Raw genomic sequence first — 15,485 nt, forward strand, 5'->3', positions numbered from 1 at the left:
TTTACTTCTATTACTCCCCTCTTCTCTTATCCCATGTGCTAAGAGGCAGAACCAACAAAGTAGCTGCAAACAAAGCAAGCAGCTTGTATTCTGACATATTTCCTGATATCTGGAATTGGAAACAGCACAGCAAAAGCTATTCATTCCTAGATGAAAAGTACATGAATATAATGGATGAACCCTTTTAGTAACTCACTGACAGCAACCGCCTACTGCCTGGACTTGTTTGGAGTATTCAGACTAGATGCAGGAAAAATAAAGGGCTCTAGGATTCCAGGAATGTGTGCAAACATCTGGAGTACATACAACCCATACCTGTAAACTTAACCAAACAAATCAGCTTGCTCTGCTCCTTATTTAAAACACTTTCCTTTTACAATGCATGGGAAAACTATAGCAATATCTGTTATACCATTTACGATTAAGAAAATCAGGAGGTAGACAGCTTAGATCTATAAAAGTGATTTGATATATTTGGCAATCCAACTTGGCCTGCCTGCAATGAGCTGTTAAATGAAATTTTGCACAGCCGTACCATCAGGCTTTATTCACTTGCCACATTTTATTCTGAAGGGTAAAACTGATGGTTAGTACTAATCACCTCAATTATTGCCAGAATTGCATCAAATCTGGGGATGAGATCAATCCCTTCTTGAATTGCGGGTGAGAAAAATAAATAAATAAATAAATGGGAAACCACGAGCCAAACTGAAAAGAGAGATTTCCTAAACTGCAAACAATTTACCCTTTCTTAGAAGCTCAATAAATCAAGACACACACATGACAAACACTCATTTGAGATTTATCAAGTTTTTCTTTAAAAATAAATAAACTTTAATAAATAATTAAACTTTAATAAAATTTAAATAAATAAACTTTATAAATTAAAAAAAACAACACAACACAACTGATGTTTGGTGGTTGTTTTTTGTTTGTTTGTTTGTTTTTTCTTCCCTGCAGTAGTTGCTTGAACAAATTTTAGCACTTCGAAGGAAAGCTCTTCAAATGATAGAAATGTCCTACATTTCCTCTCCCTGGGAACAGCTGCAAGGGCATGAGGAGCAGTGCTAGAAGAAAGGATATTAAAAAGCTCAAATCTATCACAGGTTCTGCCTATAAGTTTCTGTACTTGGACAAGTTGCTGAATTTTTCTTGCTTCAGTTTTGCTATTAGTTTCACAGATAATAGGTGAAATGTAACTCCTCCTCCAGTACTTCTGGATGAGAAGTAAGATGCAGAATAACTAATTCCAGTGTTTTCAGCTGCAGTTTTTTTGTCACACGACAGATGGAAGTGAACATAATGGTGAGATTCCTCAGCACTGTGCAAATAACCACTGTGACTACCTGTTCTGTGTTCCCAAGCAGAACATAAATAAGAAAATGTATTAAAATATAAATTATTATTAAAAGGGGAACAGAGAAGAGTCTTTTTGTTTTGAAAGCTATAGAGCTTTCCTTTTACAGAACACAGAAAGGACAGCAGTTCCAGAATATGGTCCAGTTCGCCCAAACTCCCGGTGTTGTTTAAACAATTTATTTAATTATTTCTTATAGCCAACTCTCAGTTGCCTGTTTATATACTCTGCATGGGCCACCACCTATGGCAGAAAGATGAGAACCTACTCAAATTATGGTACCTGTAAGACTCATTGAGTCTTTAACGATTTTCAAGCAGAGTCTTGCTGTGAATGCGATGCACAAAGTCAACACAGAGTCCAGGTACAATACTCTTGTAATAAAATTAAAATTACTAAAATAAACTTGTAGGTGTTTGGCAAAGAATTTTAAAATATTATATTTATGTATAACATATCAACTGACACCAGATGCAGCCCACATGAATGAGGCTGGGCTCAGCGAAAGCTGGCTGTGCAAATTGATATAGACTAAGTGTGTGGCATGTGAACGGTTCTTGTTTCATGAACATGTTTTCTTCTCCCTATTTTCTGTTTTAAGGGCAACAATATTCGAGACCCAGAAATAAAAGAAGAAATATTGACCTGTTTGGGTTTCCTTAAAAACTACTTGTTTTAGCCATAGCAGTCACTATAAAATAATAATACTTTTAGAATAGAAATTTTAAAATAATAAGATACTGCATATATGTGTTCAACCTAGATCCAGGATTTGTAGTAACTTCTTAGTTAACTTTCAATGCATATTGGCATACGGACTCATTTGCTTCAAAATAAAGTTTTTCTTTTGATTTAAAATTGATTACTATTTAAATGTTGGCAAACTCAATTGCATAAATCAAAATGGGGTACATGGATTTGTACCTAAATGGATTTTTTCTAAACAGTCCAACTGTTTATAAACCAATTGGTTGGTTTTACTTTTGATAAATTTACTGAAAAAGAAAAGAATGCCACAAAACAAAACAAAACAAAACAAAAGCCATGCTTGTTTGTATTGTATTTGCTATTACAGATTACTGCAAGAAATCATTCCATCAATCAGCATGAGCAAAAAGTATAAAACTTGAAATGGTAGGATGAGTGCAACTGCTTTGCGTAGTCAAGAAACAGACTCTGGAAGTTGAATTAGGGATTCCTTACTGTTGTTCAGGTAAATGTTCTCCCAGATGCATCCATTTTACAGGACTCTTGAAAGGCATTTCCAGATAAGTAGATGGTATTCCACTCTGTTCTCATTCATTTACAGTTCTGCTAGACTCTGTGTATGCATGAAGTTTCCTTTCATTTCTTTCCTGCTTCTTTGGCAAACAAACCTCAGTTAAGACTCTTCTGCATCATATATCTGGCAGCGTTTTCCTCCTCAAAGCCAGAGCACTATGCATCCATCAGTAATTTCATCTCTTTTCTACTGTCCTGAGTAGTGTTTGGTGTTTTTTTGTCCTGCTGTGAGAGAGCCAAAACCCTTTTCATCTATTGCATATTGTTTTCCAGCATTACTCTTTTACCCAATCACAGCAAAGTTCAATAGTGCCTGCCAAGTCAACAGTGTAAACCTTATTTCTATGAAGTCAGCAACAAAAATGCAAGGGTCTCATGCAGTATTAGGAACACAACATCAAATGGATAGCTCTGTAATAAAAAGTGGATGCTGTTAAGAGAAAGAATTACATTTCTGCACCGTGGAATAAAATCTCACCCTACTTCTCCATGTTTATCCAGAAATTACTCCTACTCCCATGGATCTAAACTTATTCTAACAGAATATGACACTTAGGAGCATGCAAACTTATCAGTATGGCAGCATAGGCAAAAATACAATAAAAATGGACATTTCTACTCCTTTTCTCCACAAATTTGAAAGCACAATTTTTGTATGGATTTTCTCAGAATGTCACCTGTTAATCCATCAAATATTTGGAAGCTTTAATTCATAAAGCCAAATAAAACTCAGTAAACTAGAAAAAACGAGGTTATTTCATCCATACAATAAAGGATATTCATAATCAGCAACTGAAGATTCACTGAGCCTCGGACAATTCAGTGAAAACATCAACAATTCAGAATAGGTTACTTTTAAAGGGAGTTTTTCTTAGTGTAGGCACGATGCTAACTACAAACCACAGATCCACATACAAACCTGGATGTTGGATTGAAAAGTCAAGGAAAGGACTAGTGTTCTGACTAGTAAAAACATCACAGAGAAAAAAAAAAAAAAAGAAAGCAACCAAAAATCTTTCATTTTCCTAAACCTTTTTAAGCAAGGAGCAGGAAAAAATTATATATGCAGATATGTAATTCCTGTAGTTGGTGCGGCACACTGGGCATGAACCTACGGACAACAGATATACAGAAATACAAGTCTATACTTACATTTGGCCCATGATAGTACTAGCACTTGTGTTTTCCCAATCTCTGTGTTATTATTCCTTGAAAGTACCTATGTATTTTCATTTAATAAAAACATAAATTGCCAAACATGAAAATCTACACTTTAAGCACCTAAATTGGGACAGATTAATCCTGACCTAAAACTGCCAGCATGTGTGGGGCAGTAGTCAGTTGGGCAGTTGAGGTCACGGTTTGCTTGTCTGGGTCTGGGGGAGCCTTTTTATTTTGGTGACCCATTTCCCCCCCCCCCCCCCCTCCTTATAGCAACTACTAAGCCCCAAACTTTTAATTTAATGCCATCAGTTTTTGTATTCTTATCTGTTCCCCCCATCCATCTTTGTTTTTGTCTTTCTGGTTCTTTATCCCCAACTAACCTGACACAAAGACAGATCAAATTGTTTTTTTCATGAAACAAAGGAAAACATGATACTAATGTGACAGTCAGAAAGCAGCTCTGTTTATTTTGTTTGTCTCTTACTATCGATTCCTATATCCCTGATCTGATTTGACTAAGCTCCTCAGGCCTATTGCTAAGCACAGTATATAACTCACCTCCATTCTGTCTTGGCCCTGCATGGAATAGTAAGTATGTCCTTGAGGGAGTAGAGGCTGAGAGTAGCTTTGGTTGCATTTTACTTTGGGGGAGAAAAAAACAATTTGGGGTGTCTTCTTTGTAGCCGACAGATGTGCAGATTTCCCAAGTGAGGTACTAACTCATTCCCTAGATGCTGATGTTTCTGCAAACTCATGAGCTAAATGAAATGCACTTGGTAAATACACTCATTTGCCAGCTGCAAACCGGAGTTTGTCTTGCTAACCATATATTAGTTAAAAGTCCAAAAAATTGACTTTAAATTAAGAGAGAATTGCAATAGCTGAAGCTTTAAAAAAAAAAAAAAAATCCCTCCCTCCCCCCCCCCCCCCCAAAAAAAAAAAAAAAAAAAATCCACAATTCAGCAAACTGAAAACATTTGAAAGGCTTCCAACACCAATGGCTGCATTATTTGCACAGCAAACTGTCCAGGAACAAACCAGAGGTATTGTGTCTGCTCATGCGAGTAGAGGTTTACAACACCGCAGGGGTCCCACGTTAGTTCTTAGAAATGGGTGTACTCTCTTCCACACTCTTAAACCATTTTTCCAGTTAAGACTGTAGTTTATTAGAAGTCTTCATTCTTATGCTGATGGAAGGCCCTACCATATTTATAATGTTGTAATTTAAGCAGTTTTACTTCTCAAAGGAAGTTTTATGTCCAATATTAATTCTACTGAATCCATTTCACTAAGAAAATGAGTGATACAGCTGCCAACTTCCATCAGCAAAAGAATTACTCTTTTTCATTCTCTTTTTTTAATGTAATTTGTGGTAGTCAGCTGTAGAGTTATGGGTCTTCAAATACTTCATAAGTATTTTCAGCAGATTTCTTAAGGTTATTTTTCATAGCACATCTTATAAAAAGTATTCACAAGACATAGAATTACTTCATTTCCCAGCAACATAGGACATCAGCAATCACACCAAATTAACTTCTTTATAAACTTGTTTAGTAGGAAGATATAAGGATATAAATTTCTCATAATGTGAATCATGTTATGATCAGCAACCAAGGAGAGGGGATTACCGAAAGTGTGTATAACATCAGGATGCAGATAAATGACATTTGAATACTTTGAAACCTGTTTTGTCCTTTATACATACACAGCTCTCTGAAGAAACGTGTTCACATGTATGTTTTTTTTGGAAAAAACCTACTACCAACATGAACTGCAGCAAAATTACATTAAAAATCTAACTAGTTTATGTGAATTCCATAAAAGTAACAAATTGAATGTTTGAAATTAATATACATATATTACACTATATATGTATATTATAGTGTTTGATATATTTCAAACATTTTTTTCCCCAAGGTCTGTAGTTATACACTTTTTTTCAAAGGGGAAGAATCTGTTTTTATTTTCACTAGTAAATATGGTATTTTATTTCCCGTTCATTTTATATGAATTATTCATTGCTAGGTGAAACATCAAGATCTGTTCCATTTCATTTCCTCATATAATACTTTAGCTTTAAGAAAATGAATGGCTTTCACACAGACTTTGAGTAACAGTCTCTAAAGTATCTTCTCAATCTACAGAAAGCAAACGAAAGCCTAAATTAAAAAAAAAAATAATAAAAAAAAAACTTTTAAATTTAACTATAGAAGACTTTGCATAAAAAATCTACTCCTACATATCTTACTTAAAATACAAAGAATAAATTTGGAGCAGAAAATATTTCAAGAGTAGTAGTACAGAATTTTTATTTTTTTATTTTTAATGAAAGTCTAGAACATAACATGTAGAAAATTACCAGAAAATAACCAACTTTTGTAGATTTCATCTTCTTGTAACTGTATAATAAAATCTACACAAGTAGCCACAAAGAATTATAATACTGATCTGAGTACTGTCAGAAAAAAAAAAAAAAAAAGAAAAAAAAAAGCTTTTTTTTGTTTGTTTTGTTATAAAGTCCTTAGAAATGTTAAATTTAACACCAGTTCTACGGTTATTTGTGAGATTCGTATGCATTGAAAGTCATTACATACATTGCTTACATCTGCACTTAAATGCTCTGCCTCTCAAGTCGGCCTATTTCACTCTGCAATGGCAAATTTCACATCCCTTACCCATACAGTATTGGCTTCCACTTTCTCATTAGCTATCAAGTAATAGTTTAGGGGGTTGTTCTTTAGTGCCACTTCAGACATTAAACAGCCTTATAGAATGAACATTTCTTTATGCATAGATATTACTTCCTTAGAAAAATCATTATATCAAAACCATCTGTATTAGCAGTGTTTTACTATTTTTCTTTCATATTTTGACAATATTTAACTTCTCACATATAGGAAGTGAAATGCTGCATTGAACACAAAAAAAGCTGCATTCCTTACCCGTGTACTAGCCTGTTAGGGCAGGAACAACAATGCAAGACAATAATTTTGATTTCTGAGTATGTAAATTATTATTTACATTATTATTTGTATAGTTATCATTCTTAAAAATGACAGCTATCATTAGAGCACTAATAATGTGCACCTAATAAATCAGATAAAAGATTGAAACATATAGTAGTGTGCATGTTATTTAGCAAAGAAAATTAACACATCTCATTCATTTTTGGTATTCAGGCAATTTTAAACTCCTCTGACACACTACAGGATTTTACTCAGGGAACCAAGAACTAGCCTTTTGTTAAGAATAGTAGGGAGTAACAAGGGACTAGGAAACTTAAGAGCAAAAAAATGTGTTGCTTTAAGAAGTGCCCAGCAGAGCTATTGCCAAGATGAAAATCAACCCCACTCTCACTCTCCACCCGCTTTGTGAAGTTGGGTTTAGTACCCCAGGGCTAACACATGATTAATGAATTTCAGGGTCTGCACAGCAAATCTGGAAGGAAAATCTAGGGCATAGTGAAAACAAATAAAGCTCTGAAGAGGGAAGCGCATGCAGTATTACAATATTTTCTTGAAATGCCTAAAGTCAGTACTTCCACTACCACCATCAGTTCTAGTAATAACTTGATGTACTTTGCACTGAATGTAGATTTCTAACAGACAACCTTACCAAATCATGGGACATATTCCCAAAAATCTTTATATTTGCAAGTGAGAAGAGTAATGAAGTCTTGCACTGCACAACTGAATGTGGGAAAACAAAAAGTTTCCTTTTTCAGTTCAACAGTAAGGAGTTGGACCTCTTGGACTTCTCATCCATCATACATAAGCTATGTATCAGTAGCCACAAATGGCACATACTGACCTCAGCTGGCCTCAGCCAGCCTAGACTGTGCCTCATTTTGACAGGAACTACATTCCCTCAGGAACATAATTGTGTTCAATTAAGTTAAACAACTCACATACAAGATTATACAATTTGTTTTAGGATGATAGCTAAAGCTTTGAAGATTACCTGTGACTATTTTCTTCACCACCACTTCCCAAAACAACAATTTCACCACACTGCTGTCTGAAATATTATCCCAAAGCCCTGGATAAGTGTATCCAAAGCTAATGTTCAATATTTGAAGTACGTCTTTCTAGAAGACATAAAGCACCTATTAACTTCTTTACCAAGGCCCTTTTATTTCACTCTGTTTCTGTAATTGTTTACTAAATCAAGAGAAAAATTCTTTAAATGTGCATTAAAGTGTCATTATGCTGCCAGAAGGACAAAAAGAAGATGGTCAGGCAACCATAAGCAAAAAAAGAAACTACCCAATATTTCCACATTCTTTTCCCATGGTCCTGATCTGACATTTCTGTAATTCCATTAACCTAAGGGATTTATTCTGTTTTAACATTTACAGTTAACAATTGTTAAAGGGGGCAAAATAAAGGAGTACAAACAAACAAAAAAATCCTTTCATATGGAAAGAAGGTATCAGCACATTCTATTGCATTTATCATTTTATCATGCTGTTAGTGCAAAAATCACAGAAAAGATAAAGGCAAATCTATAAATTGATTCATATACCTGTGCTTATGTGTCAGTGTATTTCATATTATACATGCATACATTATTAAAGTTGAAAATTGTAAAATTGTTTATTTCTCTTGACTAACAGACAACCAACTATTAAAAAACCAATCCTCCATACAGCCATACAGCTATGGAAGTACAATCTAGAGACTTTTTTTTTTTTTTTTTTTTTCCAGGAAAATGGCAAGAGGAAGGGGATCACTTTAGAACAATTCCTAAAAATTCTTCTGCTGCCTGTTTCTCACTAATCTTTGTAAACATTCAAAACATGCTGATTTCTTTAGCCATGCAGATCACAGAGTATTAAGGTGATGACTTCCCATAAATGAATATTACTCACTAAATTAGCTTTCTACTGCGTGTTCCTACTCCAGCTAATGAAATACATTTCCCACAAATGCTCTCCAGTCTCAATTTAAAATTTGCTGTGTTGGTGGCAAATCCTGCCAGTAATTTTCTGCTTCTAGAAATTGAGAGAGTAAACATCAAATAATTGATCTATGCAAATGAACTCAATTTTTAAATTAGTATCAGGAATTATTCTTGTGGTTCTTCCCTAACAGAAATTAAAAGGCTATGAGTACAAACCACTCCTTATATAGCAATGAATAAATAAAATTCTAACATACTATTTTGAAGGTGATGAAAAGTCTGTGAAGAGGGAAATCTAGATCAACTGGAGGGGTGTCAAGAAGGATGTCTAGTGTAGCTTATGCTGGATGCCCTGATACAAACCAACCTGGAAATTGTGACAATTACAGTATCTTAAATTGTTAATTCACATGGCTTATTATGGATTCAAAGAAGCAAAGCAGTTTTTTCTCATTACAGATATGAAAAAGTGCTGGGCAAAATATTTTTTTCAAAGCATGAAATTAGTTTGGCACATTTAACTATTGATCGGTGAATTTATTTAAACTTCCTCTTTATATTTGCATCTTAATACATTTAACAGTCAAAGTGACTTATTTCTCATAATCAAATACTTTGATCTATTTTGTTAATGAGCCCTTCAATGTGATTTTTAAAATGTAAAATTATTTATTAATATTTTAACATGTAATTAATTATTTAGTGACTCCATACCGCAATGACTTTTGCCTCACCCCGTATTTATTAATGGCTTACTGTAATTACACTCTGCCCACACCTCCCCCAAGCCCCAATTTTTTTGAAACACCAAGAAAAAAAAAATAATATTTTTTTCAGTAGTTGATCTAGTCTCCGTAAACAAATATCCACCTAACTAATTGCACTTCCTAATTATCAGTTTCATTCTTTGCTGTTATCAAAGTGATCAAGACCTGAATGAGTGTTATCAGCCTAATTATCTGTTCAGTCATTTTAATGAACATCACACTGCTGTTAACCAGAAAATATCACTCCAAGAATCTCTCCATAAATTGAGATCTCAGTTCAGTGCCTTTCAGGAAGCATTAAATAAGTTCATTCAAAAGAAGTAATGTCAGTTGAAAAATAAAATTAAAAAAAATAATAATAAACTAGCTTCTTGACAGCTTGAACAGGAAATGAATTTGGTTTAATTCCTTTCAAGATTCTAGTTTTAGAGTAATGTATTTTAGGCCTGGCAGAATTAATAGATAGTTCACTTGTTTGCCAGGACAAGTTTCTGATTTCAGTACAACTCTGTTGAAACAACACCACAAAAACATCAGAACTTTTGTACAAGTCCCAATACTATTTTGCAACATTCTTCCTCAGAGGGCAAAGTGCTCAATCAGATACAATAGGACTTAATAGAGAATTGTAAATGTCTGCCTACTCCTAAGCAGAGTAGCCTCTGCTTACTTACTAAGCCTACCTAGCTATAGATCAAAATTTGACAAGATTTTGAACCTATGAACAGGTGCATGTAGTTTAAACAAGTCCCAACTGCCTGCCATTAGTATAGCCTTACCAAGGCAAGAAGCAAGTCATTACATCTCAACTTAGGGGTTTCAAGGGACAACAATTCCATTACCTTGTCAGGAATTACAGTCCATTGCTTCAGTATAAAATCATTTCCTTCCTCTGTTTATAGATTCTACAACAATTCTTGTATGTCTAAATTCATCAGGAACTTTCAAGAGGAAAAGTAGAGGACTGATCTATTAGGTAATATATACAACTACATAGTCTCAGAATAAGATCAGTTTGGTTTTGGAGTCTGTTGAAAAGGATTTGTTCTATACTGCATAAACAGATTAAATTTGATTCTCATCTCTGACCTCTTATTTCAGGAATTTTATAAAGTACACTCAGGATACGTGCAGAAAAACATTATGTATGTTGAAAATCTGTAGGATGGCCAAAATAAGCTACATTCAGAGCTTTCAAGTCTGCCTATCACAGTATATTCAAGTGCATCACCGTGATTTGTAACTTTGATATGAAGAACCGACTAACAGGATTTCCATTTTAATAAGGTCACGCTGTACTTGCTAACACAGTAACTGAAGAAAGAATCACTGTAGATCTAAGCTGTGAGACAAAGTGACTTAATTTTATAATGTAATGATTAACCTGGAACAAATAAAACAAAAAGACCTTCTGCATACACCATACGTGCGTGTTTGTTATGGTCTCTCTCATGTTTCAGCTGTCCAAGAAAACTGACATTCAAACATGATTTTTTCATGTCACATGCAGATATTTTTTAATTAAATACATGATTCCTTAAGTAGATATCAAATTGTGGAGAGTTCATTAGGTTACAAATGGAAAAAAATACAAAATATTTATAAATATGCAACATGAATTTTTGTAAAGTACTGAAAGGGCTAACATAAAATTAAGACCAACTATATAGGATTTCACCATATTCTCTTGCACATGAAGTATATAAACAGATTTGGTCTTACAGAATAGCCTAAGACATTGTAGCACCATAAGCAACATTGTGTAATACTGTGAGTTTGCTTCAGAGCGAAACACAAACTTCAATCTAATGAGTGAAGGAAAAAAAAATATCATTCCTGGCTGCCCAAATAACCATTTAAAGCCATTTCCATACTTCTAATATTCCAAACAAACAAACAAACAAGCTTATGCTAAGGACTCTGGCTATGCACTGAGAGAGACCAGAGTGCCTGTGTAAGAGCTGATGTATGTTTGCAATGGGACAATGGACAACTACACCTTTCTCAGAGCTACAGAAACTCAAAACAAAATAAAACAAAACCAGCATAAGTTGAGAGACACCCATGCAACTGTCTTGTGAACATTAACTTCTGTTTATCCTTCCAAAGCTGCTTAGATGATACTCATAAATTACCGTATTCTAGATAAACACAGTTCACTTGTGTCCCTGACCTCAGTGTTTAATATTCACTTTTTGCATCATTCTATAAACCTTCAGGTATTGTTCTTTCTTCTTGAGTGGAGGATTAAGACAAAGGAGAGTGCAGAATACAGAAAAGCACCGTAAATCACACTCCTGTGCATATCGTTGAAGTATTGAGGATTTGCAAAAGAGCATTGGGCAGCTACCCAAATTTTCATGAATACTGAATAACACTAGCTTCAGAAATAGTTGCAAATAAAAACTTGAACTGTTTATGAACACATTTTCTTATCAAATGTACTTCATTCATTTGGAAGCCTTAGAATACTGAGGAGGAAGATCTATGATATTATACTAATTAAGCCAGCTCTATAGGATTATTTCAATTGAAACTAAATAGTATCTAATTGATTCATCATTTATCTATATTAATGTAACTTTTGAGTGTGCAATGCATATGCAAACTTAAATACATAAGCACTAACTCACAAGATCTCCAAATTGAAGATGCTACAGAAACCCAATTCATTTTTGTGATAGTAAATGCAGAGTTAAATTACTAAGTAGGAATAAAAGTACTACTGAATGCAGTGAAACAAGAACCTCTTCACACTGGAGAGCATCTCAAAGGAACACGTCATTAAACACCATACTATATTGATTTAGAGGAAGTCAATTTGATCAGGTGCTTAAACACTGATTGTGTACTTTAAAGTCTTGCTCTGTGCCACTAAATGCTGCACAAGTACCCATAAGGCAGGTCCTCTGACTAGGACAAGATATCAGTTAAAAATAGCTGTTTTGTTATGTGTGCATTTATAGAATACACTAGTTTGGGATTTTTGCAACCAAATTCACATCTCCAAGTTTTACTGTAAAGCTCCAGGTTAAAAGAAAAAAAAAAAAAATGAAAAAAGAAATGCCATCAATTATACTGACTTTCTCTCCATGCTTATATAATGCCCCAGAGATTTCTTGATTTGAACAAAATACCTCTAAGTAACAGAGAGAATTAACTTCAGGACAGCTCTGCAAGGACAACAAGCTCACCCAAGGGAATGAGCATGACTGCACCATATTTCCCTAGTTATTTCTATTTTTTTTAATGACCTTTCACAGTTATTAAGTATTTTTTGTTGTTCTCCCCATCTCACACATTTCAGCAAATTTCAGTGGACTGAGCTCTGTGTGTCAATCAAACCACTACATGGCACAATCTGCAAATGAAGGGGTAACATCCCTAACACTTAAAGCTGAAAAATTTAGTAAACTCACAAATACAAAATACAGTGAAAGCCAGCCCAGCAGGGTCGCACATAAATTCAATAAACTTTTCTGCAGGATTCTAACGGGTTTTTAGCAAGGAGCACTGTAAACACACTTTCCAAAATGTGTTTAGAACATATGAATTATCCAATGATTTAATTTCAAACATGTTTTGTGTTCATTCCCTTCTAAGCTGAGCCTGAAACAGTTTGAAACCTTCCACCCACAAGCCTGAGCAATTTTCAGTTGCTTATTACCGTGAGACTGAAAGATAAATGACAACAGGCTTGCAAATTTTGACGTTTCTGTAATCCAGAGCAAAAGTTTCAAGCAAGCACATCTGTGTAATAGTAATGCAAATATTACCCAGTTCTCTCCCATTGAAGCGCCTATTGGCAATTCTCTGCATACTTCTCCACAATCTTTTTATACACAGCCTAAGGACTCCAACAAACTCTCTCTTTCCCTTCAAAGGCTTGTTAAGTATGTGATGAATAAATCTGTCACTTCCAATTCTGAACTTATTTCTGCTTTGATTGCTGCAGGATCTTGTATCCATGGCAACTTTTCACCACTCAGAATCGATTAAAGAAGTGATCAGTTTATCTAAATAGCTGTGCTGATGGAAGTGATTGTTTTTTTCTAAAAGAGCAACTGTGACAGGTAGTGTAAGTTTCCCTGACCACTTAGTTCTCCAACGTTGCAAGTAATGAATTCTCAAAGAACACATTGTGGTCAGCTGAACATTCAGTTCACTTTTCCTCTCTAAAACAGGTCTCTAGTTAAATACTCTGCAAATCGGTATCTACACTTCTGATTAATAAACCCTGCCCTTACTTTGCAGAGCATAGATCTTGTCAAAGGTCAGAGTTGCACTTGCCTCCAAAAATATTTTGTTGTTGCTTTAGAGTTTTGGCCAGTCAGATTTATTTTTTTAAAAGGCGAAAAGCTTTCAACCAGGCATAGCTAAATGTTTGAATTAATTACCCAACGTGGAGGCCCAGTGCATCAAAAATGTGTTCAAAACACTGTTACAGACAGTGGCATGTGAGGCAGAGAAATGCTCATGAAGTACAAACCACTTCACAAAGGATTTCAAGTTCTATGGAACATCTTTATTCTGCACATTTGTCAAACTGTAAAAGTTCCTAGCTTTGTATTGCATGTGATGGCTCTTGGGACCAAACATTAAAGACCTTAAGCATCAGCTGGAATTTAGTGATTAATGTGGTAACACATCTTGTAACGTCTGTAGAGGCACGTGTTCAAAATCTAAGGAAATGCTTGGGGGGACGGAATCAAGTCTTAACGCTTAAGCACAATAAATGGGCACGAAACAGCTTAGTGGGCTTTGCATGACAATACATTTCATTGTGAAAACGGTACCCAGAGAAACGCTGCAACTTCAAAGTAAATATAAATTAAAGCAAAGAGGACTTCAATTATAATTGAAGTTATGTTGCTTTGAAGACAGAAGCTTAATCTGCAGTCAATATATCAGGATGCAAGCCATTTTAGTAGCATGGAGGAAGGGATTTTGTGCAGATTTCCTAGGTGAAAGCTCAGAATTCCAGGTGCAAGCTCATTCAAGTCACAGTGACTGCTGCCAACTTCATCTGGACAACAAATTAAACAAGCATAAGCATGAAAGAGCTGCAACTGTAACAGGATGCCTGACACTAAGCCATCTTCATTCAAATAATTTGACAGCTGAGCAAAAGGTTAAACATACAGTCTGATACCTCTGCTGTACATCATCTTTCTGTGCTCTCAAGCTTAGTACCTACAATGTATATATGATGAATCCTAAAACATCACTTAGTATAGTTAAACTGCAAATAGAAGTACTATTTTTGGTCTGAAGAATAGAGAAGTTTTTCATTGTTTCAAATTCAAACAGAGCGCATTTGGGTGACATCTACATACAGCACCTCTACAACCACATTAATAGTGCCAAACTACCAAGATTATGCTGAAAACATTAAGTCTCTAATAGTGGGTACTTTGTTGTGAAGGTTTCAAATCCCTTCCCTGAAGTGAGGGGAGATTGGAAAAAGAAAGAATTAAAAATTAATCACAGAATGAATCAATGTCACGTAGAAAAAAAAAAAAAAAAAAGACTGAAATTGTCTGAGTGCGGTTTGCTGTTCTGTTCTCCCAAGTGAGGACAGGCAGATCCAAACAACCCTACTCCTTACTTCTTTACATTGCTTGGTAGGAGGTTATACCATAATATGAGGTTAGGTATCTATAATGTGAAAAGAGACAAGATCCAGATTTTGCTGAATGATACCACTGTTGATTCCTGTACAACTGTCCCTGCCTAATGGATAAGCAGGAGGAATAAAGAATAGCATCATAACCATGGTGCTGAGATTGGTCTTTGTTGGCTTCAGACCTCTGTATTGGAGCCATAGGCAAATCAACAGACAGAAAATCTACAAACAATATCTAAGCATATTTTTCCCTGTGGACTATAACCTATCTTTGACCAGGAACTACACTTCTTCAAAGCCCAACCAGAAAACAGTGGTTGAAGTTCATTTTCTATGGCATACTGAGTGTGAACAAGCAATAACTGTACAAACACTTCAGAATATCAAC

The 15,485-nt window shown here is 34.9% G+C and overlaps 1 protein-coding gene across 10 annotated transcripts in view; it reads right to left on the reverse strand.

Moving 5' to 3' along the window:
• The window catches only part of LOC311441429 (uncharacterized protein), a 312,197-nt gene that overhangs the window by 254,458 nt on the left and 42,254 nt on the right, over window positions 1–15,485 (reverse strand). For 2 of the 10 annotated variants that reach the window (XR_014695958.1, XR_014695959.1), the window contains one exon: window positions 2,400–3,049. The exons of the other annotated variants lie outside the window; for them this stretch is intronic. The gene's annotated coding sequence lies outside the window, so the exon portion shown is untranslated. Of the gene's footprint in view, window positions 1–2,399; window positions 3,050–15,485 lie in introns of those variants that run through there. 10 annotated transcript variants of the gene reach the window in all.

This window comes from Aythya ferina, assembly GCF_964211825.1.
Source record: "Aythya ferina genome assembly, chromosome: 9".
Lineage (NCBI taxonomy): Eukaryota > Metazoa > Chordata > Aves > Anseriformes > Anatidae > Aythya > Aythya ferina.